The following is a 15,299-nucleotide window of genomic DNA, read 5'->3' as shown; positions in this document are numbered from 1 at the left end:
GGAGTAATGAGTTTGTCATGTAATTTTGGCGGAGATTATTTAGAAAAATTTCAAGTATAAAGGAGTATATTATTGTTAGTATATCTTAGTATACTTAGCATAAATCTGCCAGATTCACCTGAAGATGACAATACAAGACATCATAATTTTGCATGCGAACATCCTCAGTAGTATGAAAATTAAAAATCACTCTTAAGTCCTACCTTGTTTTTATTAAAATTTCTTTGTTACTAGCATTTTTTTTTTTTTGGCAGTACGCGGGCCTCTCACTGTTGTGGCCTCTCCTGTTGTGGAGCAGGCTCCAGATGCACAGGCTCAGTGGCCACGGCTCACGGGCCCAGCTGCTCCGTGGCATGTGGGATCTTCCCGGACCAGGGCACGAACCCGTGTCCCCTGCATCAGCAGGCGGACTCTCAACCACTGCACCACCAGGGAAGCCCTAGCATTTGTATTGTTGATGTTATATTTAGAGCACAAAGCTTTTCCATGAGAAGGCTCTAGTATTTAAAATGTTTTAAACACAAGGTTAAAACATCTCATGCAAATGATGGTGAAATGAACAAGATACAGGAAACTGCTGTAAGCATATTCATTTTAAAAGCTAAGGCGCTTTTAACATGCTACAGAAGATGGAATGGCATCAATAACATTATCGACCGTAAGTGACCCCCCAGATGTGAATTGTGATTGTGGAAATAGCAGTGTCCTTTCATTTAAGTAATTACTAAGCCTCTTAGAGCACCTGTGTGTGCAGGGTCCAAGATTCTTATTACCTTCTGAAGTCTTTATTAACCTGCACATTTAGCATTCACTCTCTAATGCTCTGCCTTATCAAATTCTCATAAAATATCAATAACATGTCCTGAAGAAAGTTCTACTTTTCCTTTTTCCTCTGGAGTCATAACTGAGTTCTTTAATCTCTGGTTATTATTTTTAGGTTCAAACACACCAGGCTGCTCCTTAAGTGTATTCCTCACCCCACCTCACCCATGCCCCATGATAGGATTGACTCTATGTGTGTGTGTATTTTCCTACTAAGAGTGTGCTTGGGTAAGGATAAAGACTAACTGTGAATATCACTTTAAACTTCACCTCACATAAATTTTTAACTCATTCTTAAGCTTTCCTAAGTTTTAAAAATGAAAGCTAAATATTTATTAAGGGTGTATTACTTGCCTGGTACTATTTTAAATCTATTTAATGTACTAACTCCTTTAAATCTCACAGTAGCTTATGAGGTAGGTGCTACTATAATCTTCATTATATTGTTGGGGAATCAAGACACAGAGGTGTTAAGCCACTTGTCCAAGGTCACACAGCTACTCAGAGACAGAGCCAGGGGAGAGGGAGGCAATCTGGTCCCAAAGCCTGAGCTCTTAATTTTTGCCATTTACTGCCCCTGAGCATGCTTTTGTTTTTCATATTCACTGCCTCAGTTATGACTGACTCCTTCTAACCATACTTTGTCCCTTTCTTCAGCTGTATGTTGGTCTACATTTTTGCCCTGATGTGACTTGTCCTATGCATACTTATCCTATGATGCTCTTCTCTTATGCTCTCTCTTCTGGAAAAGCTTTCACAGTCTGATAGGCAGCCTGGGAAATGCTGTGCAGGCAGCACGGGAAAAATTTTTGCCCATAGGGCTCAGGCTGGGAACAAAGTGTGAAAGATTATTTCTGATTCCATTACTTACAATGATTTAGAATCTCTTTCCCTAGCATGAAGAAGGGGAACTACTACAAAAATCTAGGTTTCTAACATCAAACAATGCAGTTCTAGAAGAATTCTGACAAAACCGGACCCAGCTTTGCTTGCCTACTGTAAAATCTATATTCAGACTTTAGAATGTGTCAGACAGTTTTAAATACAAGCTGTCAATTTTGAGTGGAAGGATTTAGAACATTTTCCCTTCCAGTGAAATCATGTAATCCTCATTAAAATGTTATCTTATGGTCCAAATGATTAGCAAGCATTATATTCTCTGAATCCAAGAAGCCTGAAATTTTGTAGATGAATAAAATTCCACCAACGACTACATGTTTTCTTAACAAAAATCTCCCCAGCTTATCAGTATGGTATTATTCTTTTTGTAGTTGTAGCCTTCTGGTTACTTCTCAGTCATTTCACACTTGCTCATTCCCAGCCTCCAGTTCTCAGTCTCAGAAATAAAATGTATTTCAAACCAAAGCACCAAGTGTTTAATGTACAGTGCCGTCAACGTTCTCATTCTCTCTCTTTCTGTCTCTCTATATGTACATCTATAATGTGACCCTTATGGCAAATTGTCTTTAAGTTTTTCAAGCAGTCTTTTCTTCTTGTAAATGGCAATTATTTTTAAAAAATGACAATTATTTTTGAATTTTTTCTCTCCTCTTTCCTCAGCAGGTCTCCAAATTTATTTTCCAAAATGTTATTCCTGAAGATAAAGAAAGCCTGACAGAAAGAAACAAATTTAAGCTAATAGTAAGACCCGTAACCCTACACAGTCTTCAGATAAATCAGTTCTTTAAAATGAAGTCCAGATTATGGCTATTTCTCAGTTGTTGTTCAAATATGGATTCTCTTGGAAATATTAAGAAAGATTTATACCTTACATTTTTGGCTTCAGATGTCATAAGGTTGAAGGATTACATGTAAAATAAAATGGTGGAATCTGCATTTCATACAATTTTGTGATTCAGATTCCACTCACATTTACTGAATATCTATAATAACAAATAATTATATAGGTAGGTGGTAAGAAGGTAAATACTTAGAAAATATTATAGACAAGAGAGCTGGCTGGCTGGCTGGCTGGATTTAGTACTTGTTATATGTATATCAATGACTATTGATTGTATTTCCAACTCTCATTTCTTACCCTGAGCCCTAGATTCATACAGGTATTTCCATTTGGATGGTTAAAAGGTGTCTCAAGCTTAACATGTCCAAAAAAATCTTTTTTTTTTATTCTACTTGTTTATTTTCCTCCAATCCCACCACCCTCCCAACTTACTTCTTCCCTAATATTCCACGTAACAGTTAGCAACACTGTTCAACCATTTAGTTTCCCAGTTCAACACAATTTCTCAGTATCCAATTAATCAGAAAATCCTGTCAACTCTACCTCCAAAATATACACCAACTCGCACCACTTCTCACTATTTACATGGCCATACATTTAAATCCCTGGGCAGTCTAGAGTGGGACAAAATCATCCTAATTTGTTTCCCAGTTTCCACTCTCGCCTTCTACACTCAGTTCTAAAACAGCAGAAAATAGGATCTTAATACTTCCATCTTATTATTCCCCTGACTGAAATCCTTCAATGGTTTTCTACTGCAATCAGAATAAAATCCAAATTTCTTATTACCCTTCAATGTCTGGTCTCTGCTTACCTCTCCCGTGTTACCTCTTACTGCTCATTGCCTTGCCCATCCTGCTCCAGGAACATAATCTTGCAACACGCCAAGCTCTTTCTCCTAAGACTTTCACTAGCTCTTCTTTATGCCCAAAAACAGTTTCCCCAGACCTTTACCTGGCCAGCTTCTTTCCATCATCCACATCTCTATCCAAATGTTATCTACTCAGAGATGTCTTCTTTAACCATCCTAATTAAATTAGCTATCATCACCCCCTTTCCTTTACCCTGTTTTATTCCCATCAAATAACCTATTATTATCTGAAATTATCCTATTTATGTATTTATGTGTTTAATGTTTCTTCTGTCTATAAAATATAAGCTTCCTGAGGCAAGATCTGTCTGTTTTATTTACTTCTGTGTTCCCAGTGCCTAGCATGGGGATTGCTGCTTAGTAGGAGCTTGAATAATAATTGTTGAATAAATGAATGAATGAATGAATGAGTGAATAGATCATATAATATAATTTGCACAACCACCTTGTAAAATGAGTGGCACCATCACTGAAATTTCAGGGCTGTAAAATTATCTCTCTAAAATCATATCTGGTTAAACCCAGGACTCTTGACAGTTTCTAGGTTCATACCTCTCAAAAATTTCTCCACAGTGAGTAGACAGTTGGATTGATGTTCAAATTAAACTGTATCAATCGGTACAGTCCTAACCTACCTTAAAAAGAAGGCAACTTTCTACATGCCTCAGAGATCAAACTACATGAGGACAAAGACTTGAAGATTTATTACTGCTAATGCAGAATAAGAACAACATGAGAACTATAAGTTAACTGGACATAATTTCAGTTGTGCTGTTCTCCAGAGCCCTTTCCTAAATGAGAAAATAAATGAGAAGAAAATGTAAGTGAAAAGGAGAAGCCTTCATCTGGGACACACAGCAAGTGTAATCGAAAATGTAGGCAGATGCCAATCACTTCTGGAGAATTTCAGAGCCTGGAGACTATGGGCATTCAGGAAAGAAGTCATTGGTTGTTACTGCAGGAACAGAGAACTATGTTATGTAAAGGAAGGATGCTGTTATAGGTTTTGGATTCATACATGTTCCAGGTTATTCACTTCAGAAATTTTGATGAAACTTTATATCAATCTCTGAGTTAAAATCACAAGGAGGCATTCATTTAATTCACTATTTTAATGAATATCTGTGATCAAAATCTTGGCTTTAATTGATTTATTCCTATGGTTGTGAGAAAGCAAGATTCTTGGCTCTCCTCATAATAATTGTTAACTTGGTAGTATTACTCTGGTAAAGAAAGTAGGGACTTCATAAAGGAGAGGGTGCTATGGCATGCCATAGACATCCAAAATCCCAATTCTGGTAAAAAACTGCATTTAGAGTTTAATGCTTAAGAAATCTTGATCACTATTAATAACTATTTACTCAGCACAAAATTTTGTGGAATGATGGAGGGTGCAAGTAAATCTATAACACAATCTGTCAGGAATATTGTATTCTCTAACAAAAAAGCAGACTATGTATGATTAGCTTATTATTCATTCATGCTTCCTGGTTTCTATCAGGAAATTTCTTTGGTGTGATGACATATCCAGGTACTTTATATCTCAATGAGCTGCCTGTCTGTTGTTATTTCTAAAGGTTTGTTGTTCAGTTTTTGTTAGGTCCCTTATGTTCTTTTTAGCTTATGTTACCTACAGTCAGTTTCTGTTGTTTACAACCAAAGAACCCTAACTGATTTTTATACTAAATCTTCCAGAGAGGTGTGGATTTAGTATTGAGGCTTCAGAATTAGAGCACATTTATTTTTTATCCATGGAGACCAATTTCACTTTAAAAAGTACTCAAAGATACAGAATAATGGAAAGATCTCTTCTGTATTTTTGTGCAGAAAATACAGGCACATTAACCAAGAATCTTAGTATTATTAAAGATATAAATTAAGCACCTACAGTGAAACTTCCAGTATTCGTTTCAAACTCCTGAAGTTGCCAGATGAATTCAAGAGCTTCCAGAAACCCCAAAAGTCCTGTAAAAGAACTTGGTTCTTTACATATCCATGAAAAAGAATAGGTAGAGAAAACAGCTATGGAAGCTTGAGGTGTAGCATTTCTTTCTCCTCACTTTCAGCTAAAGAAGTTCTGCCTTTCTCCATGGGTCTGAGGACTCAGTGGGAAGCTTTCCAGCTGGGGGAGCAGCCAGATATTTGCTGCAAGAATGCATGATCCACTGCAAACACTGAAATTGGTAGGGCGTGTGGTGAGATGACATCTTCCCATGAGGCTGACATAAAAGAAAAACCTCAGCAGAGAAGGCTGGCCAGACGACATTGTAATGAGGGAAATACAGGCATTAGTTTCTGTTTACAATGGCTAAGTCAGGTCAGAAGTTAATGTATTTGTTATGATTGCCCTTGTGGTACGTGGGCAATGACTTCTGTCCCACATCTAGCTATTAGAGTAATTCAGTCCTTCGAGTAAACAGTAACGTGGAATAACCACTATCAGAGACCTTAAGTAAACATCAGGCATCTATCCATTTATAATAATTCAAAGACAAAGTTACTTACTATCTTCCTTGGGGCACTTAGAATTCTTGATTCTTCTGACAATGGAAAGACCATAATTCTATGATTCCAATCTTGAGGACTGTAAGGAACTGAAGCCTCCCTTTGTATCATTTAGAACTTGGCAGGCAGCTGTGCTCATCTACACTGGGAATCATTTCCCTGGACCTTCTCTGATGCAGGTAATGGGCCTGTGTGATTAACACCTGGTGAACCAACCTTGATCCTCACCGTTGACAATGGCTTAGACCCACCACGTTCCCTGTGAACCTTCTCCTATTTGCTTCATTACAGATACTGATAAGCAGTCTTTCACTCAACAACTCAAGTTCATGTCATAGCATTTTAATTATAAAATAATGGATGTTAAGTAACAAATAGAGACTTGAGAACAAACACAGCCCTAATATATTTTCTTTTTCCTTCGTCCCATTAGGTGCAACAAGTGCAAACTAATTATTCTGCTGCAATAGTAAGACATTCAATTCTACTTTAGATAGAAATATTTGGGAAAAAATTCAATGAATCTTATATCTATCTGTCTTCTTATTTGAAAAATAGCAAGATATAATCAGATTTTCCTCTCTTATCCATAGCTAATTTCTTAAACTTTTCAGTTTGCCTCATTATTTGGACTTAGGGTACTGAAGGAGAGAGCAAAATTCAGTCAAAACTCAGTTTAAGAAAACATGAATATGCCAACTGTTTGGATACGGGAGTACCTAGTTTTGAGAACCACAGAACCCTTTACTAGCATATCCTTATAATAATAAAATAATTACTTTACAACTGTATACTGATTTCGAATTTACCAAGAGCTCTTATACTATTTAATCCTATACTCCATTTGGAAGGGGAGTGAATGCAGTCCTATTTTTTGTTTTTTGACACTTTTTTTGCTGTCATAATCAATACAAAATGGTTAAATATAGCAACAGAGTAAAAATATACCAACATATGGAAAATGGGTAGGTTTGTTTGTTTTGTTTCCTTAAATTACAGTTTACAAGCATTTCAGATTCACCACACATACACTCACATTTGTTAGTTGTTATTACAGTAGCTATTATGCTAATGGATAAACAGATGGGAATATAACATGGGACTTTCTAAAACCTGCTTCTTTTGGTTGTTCCTTCTGTGATTCTAGCTGTGCTGAGTTTAAGCAATAAGAATGTTAGGAAACTATTTCACTGATACTGGGAAAAGGTAACTAATATTTATTGAGTGCCTATTTTGTAGCAAAGGGTGCCCTGAAAATTTTCCATTTGCTATCTGATTAAATCTTCACAGCAATGTTGAGGTAGACATTATTTCTATGTTATCCCCAAGGAGACTGAGTCACAGAGGTTACCTAGCTTAGTGAAGGCTACTCAGTTATTCTCAATGGCACCAGGCCCCAAATCCAAGTTTGACTCCATGCTCTTTCTACTGCTTGCTAAACATTTTTTAAAAAATAAAGTATCCTTAAAGGCAGAGGAGAATGAATATATACCCCCCCAGGGAGTCTGGGGGTGTAGTTCAAAGGGAATCACAGCAAGTGTGAAATTTCTTTGAAGCTTCATCTTTTATCTTTAACATGCATATAGTCTACTCCTTAATATATCTATATTTGTTTTAATATAAAATATATTTGTTTTCCCAAATCTTTAAGTGAAACCCAAGCCCCAGAAATATGCATTGTGTTTATCCTGTGGCTTTCTAGATCCCTCCTGGGTATCCTGGTGTAAGAAGCACAGCCGTTCACAACACGACCTCTAAAAAATGAAGCGTACAATTCTAGCCCTATTCATTTTAATGTGAAATCTCACTTTCCCACATTGGTTTTTCAGAGGAAGTCACCTTTTCAAATGCCATTTCGACACTTCCACAGTACTCTGTACTTCCCTTTCGTAGCATTCATCGTATTTATAAATACTTGTTCAAAGTCTGTCTGCCCCATATAACTGTAAATTCCACAAAGTAGGGAATCTTTGTGTTGGTTACTTCTATATCCCTAGCATCTACCCCAGTACTTAAGAAACAGTGACACCAAATACACTTTTGTTAAATAAATAATTGGTACATTTTACTTGCAAAATCTTTTCATATAGAGTCAGAGTAAGGGATGGGGGAGGTGAGATAACTGATACATTGTTGTAGGACTAATACAGATTTGATATTAAGGTACATGCTGGAGGTTAGAGAGCTGTGACTTCTAACTCTGCTCACAGAACTGATTTATTCAATGGTTCTAGATAAAGGATATAATAAAAATTAAGTAGTAACGAAAAGGTGATAAACTTCTCACGGTTTTCACATCCTCATCTGGACTATATATATGACCAGATGTCAGCCTTTCAAAAGCACAGGTGCTCACCCTTTGGTATACGTGCAAGTTCGCCCACCTCTGGATAGGTAGCTGCTGGCTTACCACACAACCACACTTTCAAGAATCTAGAACCAGGATATGCCAAACTGGTTTAGCAGATGTCTAACTAGACTCAGGCAGCAACAGATCAGATTCTTTTGATTTTGTTTTTCTGCAAAGGCAGGAAGAGTCTTGTGTAGAGATTTTGGAGTAATTGAGGGCAGATCTGGTTAGTAAGTTTGCTGAGAGTCCAGAACACCGTGATCTTGATCTTGTGCCACAGTATTAGGTGACGTGTCTCTGGAAATTCTTTGTACCTTTCCCTGGTAAGTTATGAGCTCCCTTCTCTACGTTCTATTAGGACTTTGTACAAACCCTATGAATGCATTTAATTATTTAAGACTCTGTTTATCCCACTCATAATTCTTTTAGTGAAGATCCCCTTAAAGACAAGTACTTAATTACTTTTGTTTCCGTAGCCTAGAGACTGACACATGGAAATTGTTCAATGAATGTTTTTTGACTAACTGAATACATGAGTAATGTCACCATTTTCTAGGACTTTTTAGTTCTCATATAGGTTATTGGGAGTGGGTAGAAATGCTCAGTTGTATTAAATCATTGCACAAATGCATTAACTAATTAAACAATGGCATCCCAAGTGGCTACAGCTACCAAAAGGGGTTTGATGTTTGATACACCAAATATTCGAGTTTATGAGCTTCATGGGACTGGTAGTACTTTTCAGTTTTATTGAACCTAGACGATTTTCTCTTTTTGATAAAAATGTCATCTCTCTGCTAAAGCTCATAGATGATGTAAGGACAGACCTGAGACCGTATAGAGAAAAATAATGCAATGAAATGGTGAGCTAGCATGAGCTTCTGTCTATCCCTAAAAGCCAGTTCTGAAAGCTATTTGAGCTGGTACTTTTTGAAGGTGTAGGGGGAGGGGGAGAGACAATGGTAAAAGTGGAGGAGGAAAAGGCAGTTTCAGGCCACAGACAAAACTTTGGTTGGAGGCTTTTGCTGCTTGGTGTCTGACACAGGTGCCTGCCATGGATATTGACTACATCATAATCTTAGACCCCTGTGGACCACTCTGCTGCTGCTGCTGGTGTCCACAGGGTATATGGGCACTGCAAAGCCTTTCCAGGGCAAGGAGTTGATAAAAACAATTGCAAAATTAAAAACTGACCTGAGCATTTCCTTTTATACTCCCTGTCTTCCAAACTTCCTAGGCTGATGGGTTATAACCTAGGGAGGTTTCATCTCCCCATACTACTTCTTCTAAAGTCTTTAAAGGTAAAGCTGAGGCTAGAGGATTTCCCTGGGAGAGAGGGTCTGTGGTGTTAGGAGCTCTCTGCATTAAGCTTCATCATCCCTCATCTTTCTAAACTTACCGCCATCATTATAGACTAAAGTCTGCTGAGTATTAGGCTTAGGTCCCTCCCCAACATTCAGGATCCCAAAAGAAAAGCTAAACATGAAGTCATAGAACAAAATAAACTGAGTCTTGAGGAATAATATTATTATAAAAGAAAGGCAAAAACTGAACAACATATATTTCTAAACTATCTAAAATAGAATTAGCATACTTTCTGAAGCAGAGCTATTGAAATAGATGGACCAAAAATTTAAAATCGTTATGACAAATATATTGAAGAATATAAAGGATGATATTAGCAATATCAAGCAAGTAAAAAAATTATTAAAAAGTAAGTGAAAATGTTATGTTTGAACACTGTAATAGTTGAAATAGAGAAACCAGTAGATGAGACTTTAAGAAGAAGGTGAATCTAACCGGAGAAAGAAGTGGTGAGTTGGAGTATTGAAGCACAGCAGGAAAGGATCAATGAAAACTAAAAAATATGGCTAGAAGGAATAGCAGTAGCAACATTTTAAATAATAGGAATTGAAGGAGAGAAAAATAAAAATGAAGAGAAGGAAATATTTGGAAATACTGGCGATAAATTCAGAATTAATGAGATAAAAGATGTTAATTGAGAGAGTTCCTGGAGTGCTTAAGTAGAAAGGACAAATGACAAAACCTAAATCTAGATACATGAGAGTGACATTAGAGAATATGACATTAGAGAATATCAAAGTCCAAAGAAAATCTATTAGCTTTCAGAGAGGAAAAGCAGACTGCCTGTGAAAGAGTAAGAATTGAAGTCGATCAGATCTCTCCACAGAAGCAATGAAACCTAGACAATAACGGAACAAGTTTAAGTTTTAAGGGAAAAGAAGCCAGGAACCAAATTTGTTACCACCAAAATTTTCCTTTCATTCCAAAGTGAAGGCACAATAAAAATATTCTTAGGTATATAAGACCTCATAGGCTTTGCCACAGACCCAAATCAAAACACTTTCTAGGGAAATTCTCATTAAGAAACCAGTCCAGGAGATGTTTTAGAGGTGTGTAAACTTGTAGTGGTACCGTTATTGCTAATTAAAATTCTAGGTAATATCGATATAATAGAAGAGGGGAAACCAAATTTATACTGAAGTATTCTAAAATACTTGTCTTGTTAGGAGCACACATAGATATTAGTAGGTTTAAGAAATAAATAGGGTTAAATAATTTTAAGTACAGATAGTAAGAGCAGCCATTAAAAGGACAAAAATAGAATATGTCATTTTTAAGCAAACAAAAGCGTGCTCAATCTGTTTAATAAAAAATAAGAGTGAGAAAAAAGGGACAAAAGGAAAGTATCATAAATGAATAATTTAAAATATGATAATAGAAATAATTTGATGCAACTCTAGATATAATACATTTAATTTTTGTAACTACTCCTTAATGACAGACACTATCAGATTGCATCTAAAAAACAGCCAGAGGGGCTTCCCTGGTGGCGCAGTGGTTGAGAGTCTACCTGCCAATGCAGGGGAAACGGGTTCGTGCCCCAGTCTGGGAGGATCCCACATGCCGCGGAGCGGCTGGGCCCGTGAGCCATGGCTGCTGGGCCTGCGTGTCCAGAGCCTGTGCTCCGCAACGGGAGAGGCCACAACAGTGAGAGGCCCACATACTGCAAATAAATAAATAAATAAATAAATAAATAAATAAATAATAAAAAAATAAAAAACAGCCAGTGATGTGTATATAAAAAGAGACACACTCTTAATTAAAAAAAAAAAACAGAAAGTTTTCTGTATTTGGTTTCTATTGCTTCATAACAAATTACCTCAAACTTAGTGGCTTAAAACATCACACATCTTTTATCTCACAGTTTATGTGGGTCAGGAGTCTGGGCATGTTGTAACTGGTTCCTCATATCAGGGTCTCACAAGCCTGCCTGGATGTTTGATCAAGGAATATCCACTTCCAAGCTCAATCTGGCTGTCGAAAGGATTCATTTCCTTGTGACAGCATGACTGAGGGTTCTGGCTTCTTCCTGACTGTGGTTGGAGCCACTCTCAGGTGCTAGGAGCCACCCACAGTTCCTTGCTGTGTGGACTTCTCCACAGGCAGTTCCCACCATGGCTGCTGGCTTATTCAAGGGCATCAGGAGAATCTCTCTCCAGTCGGACAATAACAATCACAGGGGTGACATCCTATCACCTTTGCCATATTCTATTGAATAGAAGCAAGCCACAGGTTGCTCCTGCATCCGAGAGGAAAGAATCACACAAGATTGTGGATCATTGGGGGTCACCTTAGGATGTCTCTGCTACACTTGGAAATAAAAAATCACAAAGTCACAAGAACTACATGCAGATCAAAGGAAGCCATACCAAGGGAAACTTATGATTTATGAGAGAGCATACGAATGGAAAACAAAAATCATAGGCTATACACTTGATGAAGATGTAGTATTTAGTTAAACCTTTGCACAATACTCAAAGTGATAAGAATTATCCAGAGTCAATTAAAAAAAACAGAAAAAAGTGGCAATTTCTAAAAATGACCATTTTCATTTATAAAGTAAGGGGGGAAATAATAAAAATAGATAGAGTAGACTGGAGCCTCCAAATATTAAAAAAAAAAAAGTAGATTTTAGTAGAGCCAGAGATACAGCTAAGGGGTTTACTGATTTTTATCTAGAAAGAGGAATGGAAAATCAAAACCAAAACCAAAAATATGTAATTTTCTATCAGCCAAGTATATATATTTAGAAAGCTGTTTAGTAAACTATATATAGTTCATATTTCAAAGTGTGGGTTTGTTCAGTTGTTTTCAGTTAACCTTTTTGCTTTTTTCAAATAGCCAAACACATTCTAGGTGGTGTTAAGACATAAACATAAACTTTTACCGGCAGAACAGAGTGTGGATTTTAGAGAAGGGAGATGCTTTGGGGAGTCCCGAGGGGGATCTTGTCCTTCTTTTGGGCAGGGCTGGGTCCAGTGGTGTGTTTTGGGGTGTCTGTGAACTTAATATGACTTTAGGCAGCCTTTCTGCTAATCAGTGGGGTTGTGTTCCTGTCTTCCTAGATTTTTGGCATGGGGCATCCAGCACTGGAGCTCGCTGGCCATTGGGTGGAGCTGGGTCTTAGCATTGAGGTGGAGACCTCTGGGAGGTCTCTCACTGACTGATACTACATGGGGCCAGGAGGTCTCTGGTGGTCCAGTGTCCTGAACTCAGCTCTCCCACCTCAGAGGCTCAGGCCTGACAACAGGTTGGAGCACCAAGACCTTGTCAGCCACATGGCTCAGAAGAAAAGGGAGAATAAAAGAAAGGAAAAAAAATTTTTTAATAAAATAATTAAAATAAAAAAGAATTATTAAAATAAAAAATTAAAAAGTAATAGAAAAAAAAGAACAACAAAAAATAGAGCAACTAAACCAATAAAGAAATCCACCAATTACAAGAAGAACTAAAAACTTGGGCCTCCCTGGTGGCGCAGTGGTTAAGAGTCCGCCTGCCGATGCAGGGGATACGGGTTCGTGCCCCGGTCTGGGAGGATCCCATATGCCGCGGAGCGGCTGGGCCCGTGAGCCATGGCCGCTGAGCCTGTGCGTCCGGAGCCTGTGCTCTGCAACGGGAGAGGCCACAACAGTGAGAGGCCCGCGTACAGCAAAAAAAAAATAAAAAATAAAAAATAAAAAAAAAATAAAAATAAAAACTATACTAAGGTAAACATAAAAATCAGAAACAAGTCAGTCACAGACAGCAAACCCCAAGTCTACAGTTGCTCCCAAAGTCCACTGCCTCAATTTTGGGTTGATTCGTTGACTATTCAGGTATTCCACAGATTCAGGGTACCTCAAGTTGATTGTGAGGATTTAATCTGCTGCTCCTGAGGCTGCACAGAGAAATTTCCCTTTCTCTTCTTTGTTCATGCATCACTTGGGGTTTTGGCCCCACCTCTGCGTGTAGGTTGCCCTCAGGCTTCTGTTCCTGCCCAGACAGGATGGGGTTAAAGCAGCAGTTGATTAGGGGTCTCTGGCTCACTCAGGCCAGGGGGTGGGAGGGGTATGGAATGCGGGGCGAGCCTGCAGCGGCGGAGGCCAGCATGACATTACAACAGCCTGAGGTGCGCTGTGTGTTCTCCCAGGGAAGTTGTCCCTGGATCACAGGACACTGGCAGTGGTGGGCTGCATAGGCTCCTGGTGGGATGGAAGGGGGGGGCATGTGGATAATGACCTGTGTTTGCACAAAGGATTCTTGGGGGCTGCAGCAGCAGCGTTAGCATTTCACGCCTGTCTCTGGTGTCCGAGCCGATAGCCGTGGCTCGCACCCATCTCTGAAGCTCATTTAGGTGGCGCTCTGCCTTCTGTGAGCAGACAAGGAAGGAATCCTCTGTCTTCATGCACCCCGAAACTATGGTCTCTTGCCTCTTAGACAGTTCCAGGCTTCTTCCTGGACTCCCTCCCCGCTAGCTGTGGTGCACTAGCCCCCTTCAGGCCGTGTTCACGCAGCCAACCCCAGTCCTATCCCTGGGATCTGACCTCCAAAGCCTGAGCCTCAGCTCCAAGCCCCCACCCGCCCCGGCAGGTGAGCAGACAAGCCTCTCAGGCTGGTGAGTGCTGTTCAGCACCGATCCTCTGTGCGGGAATGTCTCCGCTTTGCCCTCTGCACCCTTGTTGCTGTGCTCTCCTCCATGGCTCTGAAGCTTCCCCCCTGGCCATCCCCCGTCTCCGCCAGTGAAGGGCCTTCCTAGTGTGTGGAAACTTTTCCTCCTTCACAGCTCCTTCCCAGAGGTGCAGGTCCCACCCCTATTCTTTTGTCTCTGTTTTTTCTCTTTTCTTGTGCCCTACCCAGGTACGTGGGGATTTTCTTGCCTTTTGGGAAGTCTGAGGTCTTCTGCCAGCATTCAGTAGGTATTCTGTAGGAGCTGGTCCACATGTAGATATATTTTTGATGTATTTGTGGGGAGGAAGGTGATCTCCATGTCTTACTCCTCCGCCATCTTGAAGGTCCCCACTCTCATCATTTAATTTCTTGTTCCCATATGTGCTTGCACTGCCCCCTCTACCTGAAAGGTCCTAACAATTTCCCTGACTAATGTATAGGACTGTTCTCTGGCTGTTTTCTCCACAGTGCCTTTCAGTCTCCTTTTGCCTTAGGTGCCTTGCTATGGTCTGAATTCTGTCCCCTTAAAATTCTTTTGTTGAAACCCTATCTTGCAATAGGATTATATTTGGAGATAGGGTTTAAAGGAGGTAACAAAGCCATAGGGGTGAAGCCCTAATCCAACAGAATTGTAGTGCTTATAAGAAGAGGAAGAAAGACCAGAGGTCTCTCTCTCTCTCTCTCTACCATGTGAGGACATGGAGAGAAGGCAGCTGTCTGCAAGTCAGGAAGAGAACCTGAACCCTGCCAGAAACTTGATCTTGGATTTTCTAGCCTCTAGAGCTGTGAGAAACAATTTCTGTTGTTTAATCCATCCAGTCTATAGTATTTTGTTCACAGCAGTTTGAGTTGACTAACATATGCCTTTCCAGGGCTCTGATGGCATCCTTTCTTTTACTGTATCATAACCTTTAGCCCATGGCATTATAATTGTTTGTTTACTTCTCATTCTCCCCTAAATAAATTCTGACATATTTGAGTTCAGTCTACATTTTATT

The sequence above is a fragment of the Mesoplodon mirus genome (genome assembly GCF_964341445.2).
Source record: "Mesoplodon mirus genome assembly, chromosome: 11".
NCBI classification, from domain to species: Eukaryota; Metazoa; Chordata; class Mammalia; order Artiodactyla; family Ziphiidae; genus Mesoplodon; species Mesoplodon mirus.
Note: the sequence above shows the minus strand (reverse complement) of the source record.